This window comes from Dermacentor andersoni, chromosome 1, assembly GCF_023375885.2.
Source record: "Dermacentor andersoni chromosome 1, qqDerAnde1_hic_scaffold, whole genome shotgun sequence".
NCBI lineage: Eukaryota > Metazoa > Arthropoda > Arachnida > Ixodida > Ixodidae > Dermacentor > Dermacentor andersoni.
The window spans coordinates 26,204,092-26,221,104 of NC_092814.1; positions in this window are offsets into that span (position 1 = coordinate 26,204,092).

Consider the following 17,013-nt stretch of genomic DNA (forward strand, 5'->3'; position numbering starts at 1 on the left):
TTGAACATTTCTTTATGGGGTATGCCTCTTGTGAATTTATCGCTGTGCTCGTTTTCCTCCGTGGTCCCATACGCTAGAGCTGCCTTTCCAAGGCGAAGAATCACCAACTCGCTAATTAATGACCTTGTTGACCATTTTATCTCATACAGAACAACACATAACACGGTCTAAGAATAGCCTCAAATGTAATTTGCTTAACACATGCTTCGCTTTTGGTTTGACGCAGCTAGTATACTCGATCACATACTCGATCTTATCTTATCCCATCCCGACAGTGTTTCTTCTTTAACACATCAACCAGAACTAAGTGATCACTCAGTACTGCATGCAGAATTATTCTGGCAACTACCGCAGAGCAAACAAAAAAACAAAAAAGGCAATTAACACTTTACGATAAAGGTGACTACATCAGTATTAACAACGCACTAACCGAGTTTTACAGCTGGTATATTACAGATTTCCCGAAGCGGACAGGAGACACCAACTGGACGCTTTTTAAAGATAAAATGATCGAACTCACTGAGACTTACATACCAACTATGATCTTAACCGAGCGACCTTCGTCCTCATGGTTCAACAACACATTAGAACAATTTAACAATAAAAAAATATTATTTCGCAAAGACAAGCACTCCAATACCGCTCCTGCCTGGGAAAAATATTACGGCAGTGAAAAGGCGTTTGATTTTTTGGCCGCAACAGCTAAACGAACCTTCTACTCAACAACACTGCCTAACATGCTGCAAAACAATCTCAAACAATTCTGCAAATACATTAGCCCAAATAACCGTAAAGTATTATTATTATATGATAACGACAGTAACCGTGTTCCCGACCATAAAGTATATGAAGTACTAAATTCTGTCTTCTCTTCCGTGTTCACTTCTGAAATTAACACTGACCTCCCAGACTGTCCTTGCCTCAACCACTCAACCATGCCAGACATAACACTCGAAGCAAAGGTATCACCAAGCTAATTGAATCCCTCAAGTTAACATCCTCGGCCGGCATCGATGGAATCAATTCAATTCCAAAATGCTTAAGAACACTGCGCACATCTCTAGTGTATTTTTGTGTCATATCTTTGAGGAATCATTATCATCTGTAGTGGTGCCGCAAGACTGGAAAATAAGTAAGATAATCCCAACACCAAAAAAAAAAAGGATCATCGTCATTGTGTCAGAATTAGCGTCCAATTTCCTTCACCAGTGTTTATTCCAAACTTATGGAGCATATAATTTATTCTCATATTGTAAACTATCTAACATCCACTAATTTCTTTAATCCTAATCAACATGGTTTTCAGAAAGGCATGTCCTGCGAGACTCAGCTAGCTCTGTTCGTTAATGACATCAGCTCACATTTTGATCAAAATGTACCCATAGATGCCCTCTTTCTAGATTTCCAAAAAGCTTTCGACAAGGTACCTCATGAACGGCTCTTCATAAAACTATCGCGTCTTAATCTTAACCCTTGTGTTCTCCAATAGATACGCAACTTTCTGACTAACCGTCAGCAGTGTGTTTACGCTAACCAATATTCGTCTAACTTATCCCGATTTATCTCCAGCGTGCCGCACAGCACAGTCCTAGGGCCACTACTCTTCCTAATATACATTAACGACTTACCGAGAGGTTGCTCTTTTAAAATTCGTTTATTTGCTGATGGCCAAAAATAGTCCGCAGTACCCCACTATAGCGTGTGTCATAATATATTTAAGCACGGAAAACACGGAATTTAATTCATTTTGCCTCTCTCTGACGACAAATAAGTCGCATATTATACATTTCAGTTGCACCACGTTTAAACCAGCAGATGAGCAATGCATATTAAGGCGTTGAATTCTAGTGCGACCGGAGGCGCCACAATCGCAACACAAGGATAAAAGAGAATAAATAAATAACATAAAGAGTCAATATATTTATCATAGCTCACCTTTCTTTGATCACTCACCACCTATTCCACTATCACTGATTTGCATTAAACTTATGCATTAAAATAATAAAATATTCGCATGATGGATTAAGAATGAATCCAATTATTCATGTTTGTTGCGCGCTTTGTTGATGACAAGTAAATATTTCATATTTTGTTGCATTGTTGTTATTCTTTTGGCACTCTTTGGCCATCCCTGACGTTTGCGCTAAAAAGAAAGACATTAATAAATCAATGTTATTCCTTGTATGATTAATTACGCACTTGTTCAAATATACCGTTATTGTTGTGCTGCTTTAGTAACCTATCATTTTAAAGGTACCTGCGCTTGTTATAATCGCCGTGCTCTCGACTGACAAACGTCGAATTGTAGTTTAGAATTCGGGGTTGAGATTATCAATCGGCATTGCATAGACTTTTTCTATTAGCACTTTATATTATTGCCATGTAGCAAGCTGTAATAGCTAACTTACTCTATGCATCTGGCTCTTGCAATTCTTATTATATTTGCAATGATGATTCAGATCCCACGCCTCCCTTCTTATTTATTGTGACCCCAAAGTGCTCTGTTTCATTATTGCTGCATTGCGCTTCCCCTTTATTTTTACATTATCTTGGTGGGCGCTTGAGTAAGTTTTTCCTTCCTTTATGTATAAGCCGAGGTGCTTATAATGGCATTATTAGGCGCATGACTTGTTGTTGAATTGACAGCACGAAAGTACTCGTCTCTTCATTGAAGATGCTAATTCATGATTTCTTGGTGCTAAACTTCAGGTCTAGATTTTTCGCTGCGTTGCCACACATATTCGCAAGTGTGTGTAAATCTCTTGCATTGTCCGCTGGTTGCACCATGTCATCCGTATACATCAGTCCACGGATCTTCTGTTGCACCATTTGTCCATTATGCATGAATAATAAATGAAACTCTAATTCAATGTTTTCCAGTCGTCTTTCTATGTCGTTAAGATAAAGCGTGAACAACAATGGAAAGAGAGAATGTCCTTGGTGAATTTGCACCACTTCATTACATTTTCGGCCTTCCCATATAATTTGTAGTCGGTTGTCTCTATATGTATATCTCCCTCAACAGCTTTGCGAATTCGTTATCTGTGCCTTCGTGCTTGAAAATATCCCATAACAATTCCGTGTCTACATTCTACACACTCTCACGTGGTTCCCCGCACACATGGTATCCATCATGGGAGGCCCCACAAACCTCAACGAGCTGGCCCACTCGAAGGCGCGAGGTCTCGCTTTCCGCGACCATGGAGAACTCCAACGCCTGCACGCAGTGGTGGAGAACAGAGATCAACCGACCACATACAATGAAATTGCGCAGCACTTTTATCTCGGCAGGAGAGAGAAGTTAAATAGAGCGCAGGCATTGACCTTCAGATTATTGCAAACAGGCTCGTATCCCAGCCCGGCTTTATTCCATAAGCTTTATCCCGACACCTATGCCACTAGTTCTTGCAGGCACTGCAATGACATCGCTAGCCTAGACCATATGCTCTGGCGTTGCCCCTCGTTACGAGGCACTGAACAAATCAATGAGGACAAGTGGCTCTCCGCCATCAAGAGCCCAGATGCCGGGGCGCAACTATGGGCTGTCCAGAGGGCCCACGATGCGGCGGTCGGGCATGGCCTGACTGTCCCAATGGGGGAGCGCCCCGCAGCGCGCTGAGTCGCGTACCTCAGGACCTTCATTAAAGTTTTGCATCCATCCATCCATCCATCCATCCATCCATACAGGTCAGTTTTGAGCTACCGAAATCTCCATGCAGTGAGTTAGTACAAGCATAGTATCCTCTAAGCCTCTACCTGGTTTGAGCCCATTATGTATTTACCCCAGTAGATAATTTTTTTGTCACCCATCTTCGACAGTTTTAATTTTATGGATTGCATTGTCATTTTATATAGCACCGATGTTACGGCAACTGGCCTGTACGAGCTAGTCCCATCCTTATCGTTGTCGAACAAATTGCGATGGATGAATGGATGGATGGATGTTATGAGCGGCCCCTTCGGAACGGGGTGGTGGATTGCGCCACCAAGCTCTTGCTATTATACTGCCTAATACATAAATAAAAATGTCCTACCTAGGTTAAACAATAAACAATAAAAAAAAAACTATCAACTACCACACCCAACTTTTCTGATCCCCTAGTGCGAACTGTGTTTTTCTACGCCTCCGTCTTTTGTCGTTTCCATACTTTTCTTCCACCAATCCTCCAATCGCCTCTTACTAATACGTATTGCGGACATGTTTACTTTACCACTGCTCCCGCTGAACCAAAGGGCTTCAAGGAGGCCAGTGGTGCCTAAATCGACTGCTGGGTAGACGTCTTCACATTCTAATAAAACATGCTCCATAGTTTCCCAAGCTTTACCGCAGCAAGCACATACTTCTTTCTTCTTATATCTCGCTTTATAAGTGCGTGTTCTAAGGCATCCTGATCTCGCTTCGAAAAGTAATGAGCTTCCCTTTGAGTTATCATAAATTGTTTCTTTCCTGATTTCTTTTTTTCCTATTAAGTAGTTACTCACGGCAGGTTTCTTTTCTATTGCCGCCACCCATAAGATTATTTCAGCCTCTCTGACTTTTCGCTTGACCTTCTGTGTTGCTGTGTTGCCCACCCTACAGGCCGCATACTTGCTGGTAAGCTTCCTAGTTCTTTTCCTCCACTGTGAATCAATGTTTTTCCTGTACCTGAACAATCTGCCAGCCCATTTACTTTCTTCCATATTCCTCAGCCCTTCTTCATACTCAATTTTACTGCGAGCTTCCCTCACTTCAAAAGTAGTCCAGCCCATATCACCCTGCACAGCTCCATTTGTAGTCTTCCCGTGAGCGCCCAATGCGAGGCGACCCACTCAGCTTTGGTTCCCGTCGAGTCCTGATTGTACCCCTGCTTTAAAGCAAACAACCGCATTTCCAAAGGTAAGTCCTGGAGCAATTACGCATTTCCACATACCTCGGAGGACTTCGTACCTATTGTATCCCCATAGCGCTCTGTGCTTCATTATGGCTGAATTTCTCTTCCCCTTCACTGTTATTGTTTTTTCCTGTTTCCATATATCTATTGCCTTCGTTTATCCATATACCAAGGTATTTATATTCTGTTACCCAAGGTATTTCTTGGCCCTGTATTTCCACTGTCTATTCACTGTTTTCGTTGAATACCATAACACCTGATTTTATAACACTAAATTTCAAACCTAAATTGTTGCCTTCCTGTCCACAGATATTAGCCAGACGTTGCAAATCACTTTGCTTGTTAGCTAGCAACACAATGTCGTCCGCATCAAATAAACCTGGGAGCTGCTGCTCTACTACTGTTCCCGCCTGTGTGTATGAGAAATTAAACCCGATATTACTTCCTTCTAGCGCCCTCTCCATCCTCACCGTGTACATCGTATACAGCAGCGGGGATAAAGGGCACCCCTGCCTCAGTCCCTTGTTGATATGAACTTTGTTCTCGCTTCTCATCCCTTCCCATTCAACGCAAACGGTATTTTCTAGGTAAATCTCTCTCAAAAGCTGTAGACAATCGTCACCTAAGCCTTCCCCTTCCAGAATATCCCACAAAATGTTGCGGTCTACGTTGTCATAGGCTCCTGTAATGTCTAAAAAGGCCACATACAACGGTCTGTTTTCTGCTTTTGATATTTCAATACACTGAGTAAGAACAAACAAGTTATCACCCAAACGCCTACCTATTCTAAAGCCATTCTGAAGCTCTCCCAAAATGCCATTATTCTCTGCCCATGCTTGAAGCTTTAATTTGATTGCCTGCATCGCTAGCCTGTATATTACCGCTGTAATGGTCAACAGTCTATACGAGTGAATTCTATGTTTCTCGCTCTTACCTTTATAAATTAAACTCATTCTACTTTGTCGCCAACTGTCTGGTATTCGTCTATCTTTTAAAGTTCTTTCCACTGCTTTCACGATTCCAACAATTTGTGCGACACCTAGCGGCAAGCGCAGGAAACTCCTCGCCTTTTCCCTCCATAGCCGTAGTTCTGCGATCGGGTGCGCTTCCTGAAACGATGGAGCCACCACCTAAGAAACTCTGCACGGCCAAGCAATTTTGCCACGTTTTGAAGCGTTCATCAGCCAGATGAAAAGACAAGTCTCTTTCCTTTCACAAATTTTACCCTGCACCAAAAGATCGGCGCTGAAGAGCCACCTTGATTGCGAATCTCCGCGTCACAAAGGTGTGACCAGGACAGTCGTTCTGTTCTCGACATTTTGCTCGAGCCCGTTCTTTTGTCTTGTTCTTTTTTCTTTTTTTAGTGTAACAAGGACGCGAATCTGTTGCTTTTACTACATTTGCAGTAAAGCGTTGCGGTGACCTTTAGGGACTTTTCTACGGCCTGTCTGTTTATAGCGCCCTTTTTTCTGATAATGCATTAAAAACTAGCCCACCTATCCATCCCTCTGGAACTTTAGGAAGTTTGGGCTGAGGTTGTTAGCACCATCGTGACATGTGTTTCATGTCTTAGCCGGCCTGGCAATACAGGTTGTGATGCTAATATCTCCACGGCACTCAATCTTCTCTGAACGAGGCTGTTGTATCGCATACTCGCAGCGCAAAACGTGAGGACATCGCGTATGGTACAACAGCGCCAAATCTGTTCATTACGAAAGACGAGATGTGACCGTTCGCGTACACGCTCTGGAATCTGTTATTTCGATGAGATTTAAATACAGATAAACAGCTACTACGTATTCCGTAACGCCCCAGTTTATCTAATAACATGTTATGGCTGAGGCAGTGAAATGGCTTACTAAAGTCTATCTATAGCTCAAGAATATAGATATTCATTTCGATGTTTTTTTATCACATTTTCCTTTATCGAGAAGAGGGCTGTTTCTGTTGATATTTGTTTCCTAAATCCATGTTTAGCGTTATTAATAACACGAAATTTATCAAAGAAATTTGCCATACGACACTGTATAACTTTCTCGAGGCCCTTCGAAAACAAAGGCAGCACCGAAACTGGCATATAGTTGTTTGGGTCATAGGACTACCGCATTTCAAAATTGCCGAAACCTTACCGTACTTCATTGCTTGGTGAAAGACGCCTGATTGAAGCATTAAATTGAATATATGAGCAAGAGCAGGGGAAATGAAAGTTATGCAGAACTTAATGGGTCCTAATTGTAGGTTATTGATGTCTAAGGCCTGACTGTTATTTAAGGAATTAAATTTGGTACACACTTCATAGGCTGGAAGTAAATGCAAGTGGTAATAATACTACCATTTGTTCCCAAAGTTTCTGCGCGAAGGGGGTAGGCAGAAGGAATGGCAGTGGTAATGAAGTGTTGAATAAAGTTATTTGCAAGTGTCTTGCCTCTTCATTCAGTACGGTCATGAAGCATACTGTTTGGAACGCTCGGTTTGGTCCCACGGCCAAGAACATCATTGATTATATTCCCTGTCTTATTAGGGCGCTGCCGGGTGGCAGTTCATAAAAGCTGCTCATAATAAGTCCATTTGCACGCCTAAGTTTCGAATTTAATTGGTTTCGAAAAATTTCCAACTCTTTTAAGTGTAATGTAGAACGTGACTGTACAAATGTATGATGCCTGAAATTTTTACGTCTGATCATTTTCAAGTGTTCTTTCATTACCCACGGCTTTTTTTATTTTTCGGCGGTTGTATTGCTTTCATAGGGAAGTGCTTTTCATATCTTTTTAAAGATTCCTTAACAAATTCATTGTAAGCTTCATTGACGTCTGTTTTTCCGAAGACAGAAGACCAGTCTCGCTCCATTATTTCACCCTTAAATGCGAACAGCCTGCTCTCCGTAATATACTGAAGAGTGAAAGTTTCTATATCAGCATTCCGAATGCCTTTTTAGTTTTTATGTAGTGCATAAACAGGACACTGATCGCTCAGGTCTGAAACTGTAGTATCAGCGGTGTAAATATTAGTTTCGACGTTTGTTACTAGAAGGTCAAGACATGACAATCAGGAACGTGTAATGTGCGTTGGTGTAGTAATGAAGTTTTTGAAACCAGACGCCGATAATAAAAATGTATCATATTCCCTGGAGGCGTTGCTGTCTTCCAGAATATTGATATTGAAATCACCACTGCATGTCAGGTGAAAGTTATTCTCGCAGGTAAAATCCAAGAAACATTCGTAAAATTCTATGAAACATGCAGTTTACTCCTGGTGGGCGATAGACGATCGCAAAGACTTCACTATTATTTAGTGTTGTTAATATTTCATTATCTTCTGTTGACACGCAGTGTTCATGTATCGAAACATATTTCTTCTGTTTAGCCACAAAAAGAGCAACACCACCACATTGAGAAAGAAACTGTCGTATCCATGTAGCTCCAACTTGCTCCTAGCAGTTGTATACCAGGTTTCAGATAACATAATAACATCCAGTTTAAATTAAAATTGGTCTAAATAAAGTATCATCCTCTTTATTCACTGGAGACCGGGTATATGTAAAACTGACTGGCAAGGTGGGTAACTAGATTTAATAGCGGAAGGTGACACAAACTTTAGGTATACGCAATCGTTATCCATTGTAAAGGCTATGTTGAGAGGTCCAGCTCACACTGTCACCGGCGCGGTTGCAATTGAGCTTTCTTTGCCTTCTTTAAAATGCTGTCTCGCTTTACACGTGACTTGAACTGGACGCTCATGCTACTTTTGCCGGCATCTCGACTCGGCACTCGATGACAGGCCTCGATATCGCCTTCCGTTATTGGCTCACTAATGGCACCACCAATGTTAAGACACAATATTTACAACAGATTCATCCTTTTGTTTTAGTACTCCTTGAATTTCTAGATTTGCCTTCCTCGAGTACTGTTCTGCGAAAACGAGCCCTGTTTCAAGATCCCGGCGTTTGCTTTCAAGACACTCGCATTCGGCACGAAGCGCCGTGTTCTCACTTTCAAGGTTCCTGCTCACCGTAACCACATCGTCCAGTTTCTTTTTGTGCTCCTCCATTGAACTGAAGGCAAACTCAAGATTATGCGCCATATTCCTCTGTTCGTTTTTTAGCTCGCGGATTTCATTCCGCAAATCCCTTTCAAGGGAATCGCGAAAAGCCTTGATTTCTTGTTTCATCTGTTCTTTTAGCTTGAGTAGCTCTGCCTTCATTTCATGCTTGAGTCTCCTGAAGATTAGTATGCAGAAGACAAAGATAATTATCAATAGCCGGGCAAGGGAACAAGAGTTCAGGATCACCAGTCAGCCTCAGGAGTCTGCACGTTTACCTAAGTCAATTACTCACAAGGGACACTGGTCATGAGAAGGAAACCTACAGAAGAATGAAAATGGGTTGGAGCTCATTCGGCAGACATTGTCAGATCCTGACTGGAACTTTCCATTATCAGTGAAAAGAAAGGTGTACAGTAAATGCATTCTGCTGGTGCTGACGTATGGGGCAGAAACTCGGAGACTTGCAAAGAAGCTCGAAAACAAATTAAGGACGACGCAAAGAGCGATGGAACGAAGAATGTTAGGCGTAACGTTAAGAAACAGGAAGAGAGTGGTGCGGATTTGAGAGCAAACAGGGATAGCCGATATTCTAATTGACATTAAGAGAAAGACAAGGAGCTGGGCAGGTGATGTAATGTGGCGGTTAGATAACCGGTTGACCATTAGGGCTACAGAATGGGTACCAAGATAAGGGAAGCGCAGTCGAGGATGGCAGAAGACTAGTTGGGGTGATGAAATTTTAAAAGAATTCGCAGGCGCTAGCTGGAATTGGTTGGCGCAGGACAGGAGCAATTGGAGATCGCAGGGAGAGGCCTTCGTCCAGCAGTGAACATAAAATAGGCTGCTGCTGCTGATGATGATGATGATGATGATGACGATGATGAGAGCATAGCAATACGCCTTCTCTGCAACATGGACATGCTACGCGGTTAATGAGTGCAAATTAGTAGGTGCTCATATGGAAAAGTGTAATTATCTCATATAAGCGTGTGAAGCAAATGGGCAGTTCAGAGGCGAGCACAGTTTTGGGCAGTTAAAATGCAGCATACTTTCACTAGGAACATGCAAAATTAGTTGAGATTCATGCAAGACGTGAGTTAACATTAATTCGCACAGAACCAGATTTTTCTCTTTCATACGATATGTTTAGACAGCAGCCACAGGCGGTGACAAGCAGAGAGCAGAGAGCAATCAGTTACCATCAGGCAATCCACCACAAGTCAAACCTGCCCATGGTGTGCAAACGTGTTTTTATTGCAAGCTGATCTATCGGCTTCTTTTTTCTTGTTTATGTTCTTTAGGAGTGAAACAATGAGGAACCTACTGCAATCACCACAACTAAGCGAAGAAGCAGTCACCTTCAGCATATCTTGAATGTAAAATAGATAACACAAGCATTCGGGAAAGCCTCACCAGAGCCTCGTCGCGTATGCCGAACTACGTCTCACGACAATATGCAAAGCTCACTTGCAGATTCGCTCGCTCTTTAGACTGAAGTTCTCGCGCACTTATGCACGTGCAGAGCGGCAACAATGGAGCAAACTGATTGCCGCGGTGCTGCGGGCCACATTGAACAGGTCGAACTGAGCAGCTAGCAAATTTTAGGCATTCCTGGCGTCGCTTTCTAGACGTAACCGACTTCACCGGCCGCTTCCTCGCACGCCGAAATGCCGGATAAAAACAGCATAAACGCGCTTGCACTTTCCACCGACAATCGAGCAGTGCATGAGTGCTTCGCCTCCGAGACCAATGGGTCCCGGAGTACCTACATCGGTGATTTACATCACAATCTGGTGCGGGTCTGCTGTCCCACCGGAGGTTTGGACACACAACGCAACCACTTCAGAATCATTAGCCACTTTACCTGTCGTATACCGACTAAAATTATGTGCACGGCGTCAAGTACCTCTTTTACTTCCACAAAACAGCGCAAACCAACATCACACTGCAACAAAATCATCAAAAAGAGTGGTAGCGGGGACGCGTTAACCTCGGTGCATAAGCCCTGCTGCACAGTGCAGCAGGCTTCGCACCGCCCCCGGACGTTCATTTTAGCTGCGAATACTGAGAGGCGTTAGCTGATTCAATGTTTTTTTGATTAGTGAAAAACTGCTCGAGATTGACTCGAAGAGGAAGGTAACGAGCGATGAGTGTATACGAATGATAACGAGGAAGCATCCACATAGGCAGCAACAACAACAATAACCCCTTCCCCCGGTTACGGAAGCGACAAGCGTGGCCTGAGGTTGAAAACGGTAGAAATGGCGAATGTAGAGCTTCCGGTGAAAAACATGAATACCTCCCCTGCGGTAACGGTAATGACTAAAGGGATATAATTAAAAAATTAAATTATGGGGTTTTACGTGCCAAAACCACTTTCTGATTGTGAGGCACGCCGTAGTGGAAGACTCCGGAAATTTCGACCACTTGAGGTGCTTTAACATGCACCTAAATCTAAGTACACGGGTGTTTTCGCATTTGGCCCACATCGAAATGTGGCCGCCGTGGCCGCGATTTGATCCCGCGACCTCGTGTTCAGCAGCCCAACACCATAGCCACTGAGCAACCACGGCAGTTAGGGGGATATAATTCATTTGACAAGTTCTCTGCAGGATTCTGTAGGGACCATATAGCCATTAATATATATTTAATTTTTTGCAGAGGTTCGGTGCGTGGGTCAAACAGGTGTTCAAGTAGACCTTTGTTGCCTGGACAAAACGAAGGAACGCGGCGTATCGCATTACAGTGAACATTCCTTTCTTCCTGAATGGCTGCAGTGTATAGGCACGTGCCATTTCACGGTAGTGGGCCACACATATCGCAAACTCTTCCCGAAGGGACGCAGATGGAGCGGCGGGTGTTGAAAGGAAAGCGATGTTCAAGATGTAAGAAACGGCATGTCCGTTCAAGGAACAGAAGACACTGTATATAGCGAAAAGCGTAGACTGTTGGGCCAGTTGGCGCATCATGTAGTGTCGTTTATCGGAAATACGGGCGGGAAGGAACGGAGTGGACAAGGCACACGCTCGCTTACAATTTTGAGAAAGTCTTCTATACACAAGGTCGAGCGAAGATTCATTTTGCAGGTGTCACGTCTGGAAAGCTTGGGTTTCTCCTACAGTCTGTTGGTGGCCGTTGGAGGTTCGCTGTTAAAGAAGCTCAAAGCAGCAGCCACACAGGAAAAGCGGAAACTAAAAAAGGTTGCGCTGATACCATACATGGATGCACTTTCCCACAACCTGAATTAAGTAGAACGCAAGCATGAGGTGGGTGTAGTTTTCACCGCCCCTTGTAAGCTCTATAACGAAAGGGGTCAGACAAGGAGACACAATCCCTCCAATCCTATTCACTGCATGCTTGGAAGAAGTTTTCGAGCTATTAAACTGAGAAGATTTACGAGTAAGGATCGGCGGCAAATACCTCTGCAATCTTCGGTTTGCCGATGGCATTGTTCTATTCATCAACACTGTAGACGAGTTACAAGAAATGACTGAGGACCTTAACAGGGAGAGGGCAAGAGTTTCGTTGAAGATTAATTTGCGGAAGACAAAGATAATGAAGAATAACCGGGCAAGGGAACAAGAGTTCAGGATCGCAAGTCAGCCTGTAGAGTCTGTGAAGGAGTACGTTTACCTAGGTCAACTAATCGCAGGGAACCCTGACCATGAGAAAGAAATTCACAGAAGAAGAAAAATGGGTTGGATCGCATACGGCAGACATCGTGAGCTCCTGATTGGAAGCTTACCGTTATCATTGAAAAGGAAGGTATACAAGCAGTGCATTTTACAGGTGCTGACATATGGGGCAGAAACTTGGAGATTGACACAGAAGCTTGAGAACAAGTTAAGTACCACGGAAAGAGCGATGGAACGAAGAATGCTAGGCGTAACTTTAAGAGACAGAAAGAGAGCGGTTTGGATCATGAAGGAAACGGGTATAGACGACATTCTAATTGACATTATGAGAAAAAATGGCGCTGGGCAGGTTACGTAATGCGCAGATTAGATAACCGCTGGACCATTAGGGTGACAGAATGGGTACCAAGAGAAGGGGAAGCGCAGTAGAAGCTGGCAGAACACTAGATGATGTGACTAAATTAGGAAATTTGCGGGTGCTAGTTGGAATCGGTTGGCGCAGGACAGGGGTAATTGGAGATCGCAGGGAGAGGCCTTCGTCCTGCAGTGGACATAAGATAGGCTGACGAGGATGATGATGACGATTATTATTATGATATAAGCTATCTAGGTTGTGCTCCCTAATACGGCATCGCAGCGAAAAGTGCATAAAATGCGTGTGAGAAGAGACATGTGGAGCCCCTTGTGACTTGCGCCACTGAGGAGGTCATTTACCAGATTCTGGTGCACTCCGGTAAAGTTTACATTGGCCAAACGGGCCGATGTATAAACGACTGGCTCGCGGAGCACTCAACATCTTTAAAGGCTGTAGCGGGTGGTGTGCACCTACCTGCACGCATCAAAGATTGCGGTTGCACTCCGCTATTTATAAATGCAGCCATTTTAATCAAGTCTAATGACAGACTGGTGATGGAAATTATTGAGGCTGGCCAGATATACGCACAATCTGCCACTCGTGCCAGTGTCCCGTCAGTTGCCTTGACGGATAAAGAAATTAGTTATCTCCTTGAGTTTTAGAAATTTTGTATCAGAGCTTTGTATCAGTCTTCTGACAGCGCATGTGTGGTCCACCGCTTCCTGGAAAACCTTTAATTACACTTCAGTTGTAAGTGAGCGTCTGACCTGCCTACTCGGTTTCTTCCCACCCGCATTTCCGCTCAACGACACTCCATATATATAGCTAGGCGTGCGGCGGACGGCGGTACTGTAAACAAATGTTACAAAAGATTGAATGGTACCCCAGTTGGTGTATTCGGGTTGGATATGTGTATAGAAATCCTCTAGGAGAAACTTTGATGGGAGTGCTCCTTAAGACTATTAGTTCGTGGATGGTACGCTGATGTGGTCTTAAGCATTGTGCAGAAAAATATAAAGTTAAATCAACCCGCTTGGAGGCGTGGAGGACTTCAACAAGAACACGGAAAAGAAAAGTCTTGCCCCGGGCTCAGGAACACAAAACAATAGCGTACAAGAGGCAGCCGAAGAGTGAAAAGATGCGGCCTGAGCAGCGGGATAGTTGGCGGGGGTAACAACCCAGCGGTTGCTAGGTTGACGTCAGCGGAAGGGGACATATGCTCCCACATTCAAAGGTAGCGGATGGGCATGGAAGATGTCGGAGTGGACCGGCAGGAAGAGATTTCGGTTGTTGACGGTGTTAGCATATGATGCGCAGGAGCTAACGCACTTTGCGATACTGGTTGAAAGGCTAAGTGAAACACAAACAGCCAGTCTATGGCTGATAATAATAGTGCACTAACAACGAAGACGAAGGCACGGACGCAAAACGATCAAGAGCTTATCTTCATGCGATCAAATGTCTGGCGAAAACTAAACCAAAGTAACACCGTCACGAAAGCCTTCTAAAGCCCAAAGGCGAAGTGACCAAGGGATAACTAGGCGCCATCAATTACCAGCAGAATGCTAATAATGCCGGAAGAATGATCTTTGTGAAGTCTAAAGCTTGAAAGTTATCGCACTAAGGGGCCGTTGCGAGACGGTACTAAGCAGCTGAGCCGATCGGTGAGCGCGCGCATATGGCTATTCACGTTAGGGCGACACAGCGTCCAAAGGCAGAAGAAAATTTAGAGGCGCTCGACTGTGCCGGGGCTACTTAGTCACGCATTCAGTCGCTATCAGCTCAGAGACCCATGATTCCGTATGCGCATTGATGACAGAGGGCAGCGCGACAATGTTCGCTGTCTTGATGGTGACTGTTAAATGATGCGTAACAACCAAGTACTTTTTGCAAACAATGAACCCAGAGGCTGGGGTGATCTGATAAAACTTTCAGAGATATCAACTAGCACAGAGTACGATGGTCAATCACTGCTGTGAAATCGCAGTCACAGAGCTAGCGGCAATATTTTTGTATTGATCACACAATAGCGAGGCATTTTTGTTCTCCGATGGCGGAATTTTCTTATGGCAGGAGACATAGTAGAGTAATGCTCACAAAAGCAATGATTAGCTCATTGGACGTGTGATTCCAGGAGGGTAGTGCCCCTTATAGGGAGACTGGCATTTGTGTGCAGTAAATATTTTTTTGGCTAAAATGTATATTTACACATGCTGAATTTGAATTGAATTCGGGAGTTTTACGTGCTAAAACCCACGATTTAATTATGAAGACCACCGTAGTGGGGAAACACCGGATTAACTTTGACCGCCAGAGGATATTTAGACCGATTTGACAGTGTCTTTTGACTCAAATCGCAGTTCCGTTGTTACCAGTGTATTTGTGAAGGCGCTAGGAATCGCCCGATACCCAACTTTCAACGTAAGGCAAGTATTTCGCCGTTTTCTGGAACTTGCTCGCCGGCGTCGGTGCGGTGGTGAGCTAAGCCTAGGCTTGCTTTGTGGCCGTCGGGATTGGGCTTGACCCCGGCGTGGAAACATACGACATGGCGTCCGAGATGGAGACGGCCACGTCTCCGACGACATCGAGCCCTGGCTCCGGCCAGATGTGCGTCGAGGTGCAAGGGGAAGAGATTGCTCCTGAGGAGTTCCACACTGGGATCGGCTGGTGGCAAGTGGGCCAGCGCATAACAGCCCCGGCGAGCGAGGCCTCCGCCGCTAGCCAGTCGAGGCCTAATACAAGAGACCACGTCAACAGAAAAGTGATCGCAACGACAACAAGGGCAGCGAGAATGCCAGACGTGCTGCCGAGAGAGGACACCAAAGTTATCGTGATGCCGCGGGGAGGCCTAAACATCGCAAGAACGCAGACTGGGATCGTTGCCTCGGCCATCATGGCGGCGGCGAGGGTTTCGAGAGAAGACGGTTCGGCGGATACCTTCTGCCCCAACCTACACCAGAATATCATGGTGGTGAGTACCCCCGATAAGGGGCGTGCTTTGTCCTATGCCAAGATTCAGGCCATCCGCATCGGGGACAAGATACACGAGGTAGGCGCGTACCAAACCACAATATGTGGCACGGTCAAGGGGATCATTCGAGGCATTCCCATTGAAGATACTCCGGCGGAGATTGACCGGAACGTTGTTAACTCAAGAAATCCAATAGCAAGAGGGGCGCAATGAATTGGCAATACGACTACCGTAATTGTAGTTTTTGAAGGCCAAAAGGTTCCAAATTATGTATGTTATGGTCCTGTGTTAACGAGGTGCAGTCTGTACCGCAAGTATTTCGATGTCTGCAAACACTGCGGCAAAATAGGCCACAGAAGAGACGTTTGTCCTAACTCAATATGAAAGTGTGCATCGATTGTGGGGCCAATAACCCTGTCGATGGCCCCGAGTGTAGCCCTAAATGCAAACTAAGTGGGGGACAACACCCAATGGCCAATAGAGAATGCAAGAACAAATACAAAACTCCCTACGTAGTAACGAAAAGGCAGTGGGAGCGCAAGATGGCGGAACAGCGCGTACAGCAACAACTAGCATCCGGAGAGTTTCCACCGTTGATGACGTCAGCAGGAGCGAGCGGCACAGCTGGTCGCCATGAGTCACGCTCGCGCGGGAACAACAGCGAAAGTCGAAACAGAAGCATGAGCCGCCACCGCCGATCCCAATCCAAAGACAGAGTAGCCTGGGCAGACGTAGTAAAGTCGAGGGTAGCCAAGAAAGAGCAGCAGCAACAGCAGCAGCAGCAGCGACAGCAGCAGCAGTCACCGCCATTTCGAAGTGGTGGAGGGAAATTTAAAGACGAAAGTGAGGCAATGAAGGTGCTAAGAGGAGCAAACGAGGCGTTGCGGAAGAAGAACGCTGAACTAGAGGCGACAGTCAATAAGATCAGTAAGGAAATGGCAGAGATCAAGAGAATGATGACGGTCCAGCTATAGCAGCAGCAGGCACAGCATTTATCGCCACAACCACAGCAGATGGCAATGACCGAGGATGAACCAGAAGTAGCGGTGAACCCGAGGACAGAGAACGCGGCCTCGGCGGGTCCGGCAGTCGCGATGAGTACGCCTCCGCCACGTGTATTTCTGCTGTCATGAAGGAGAA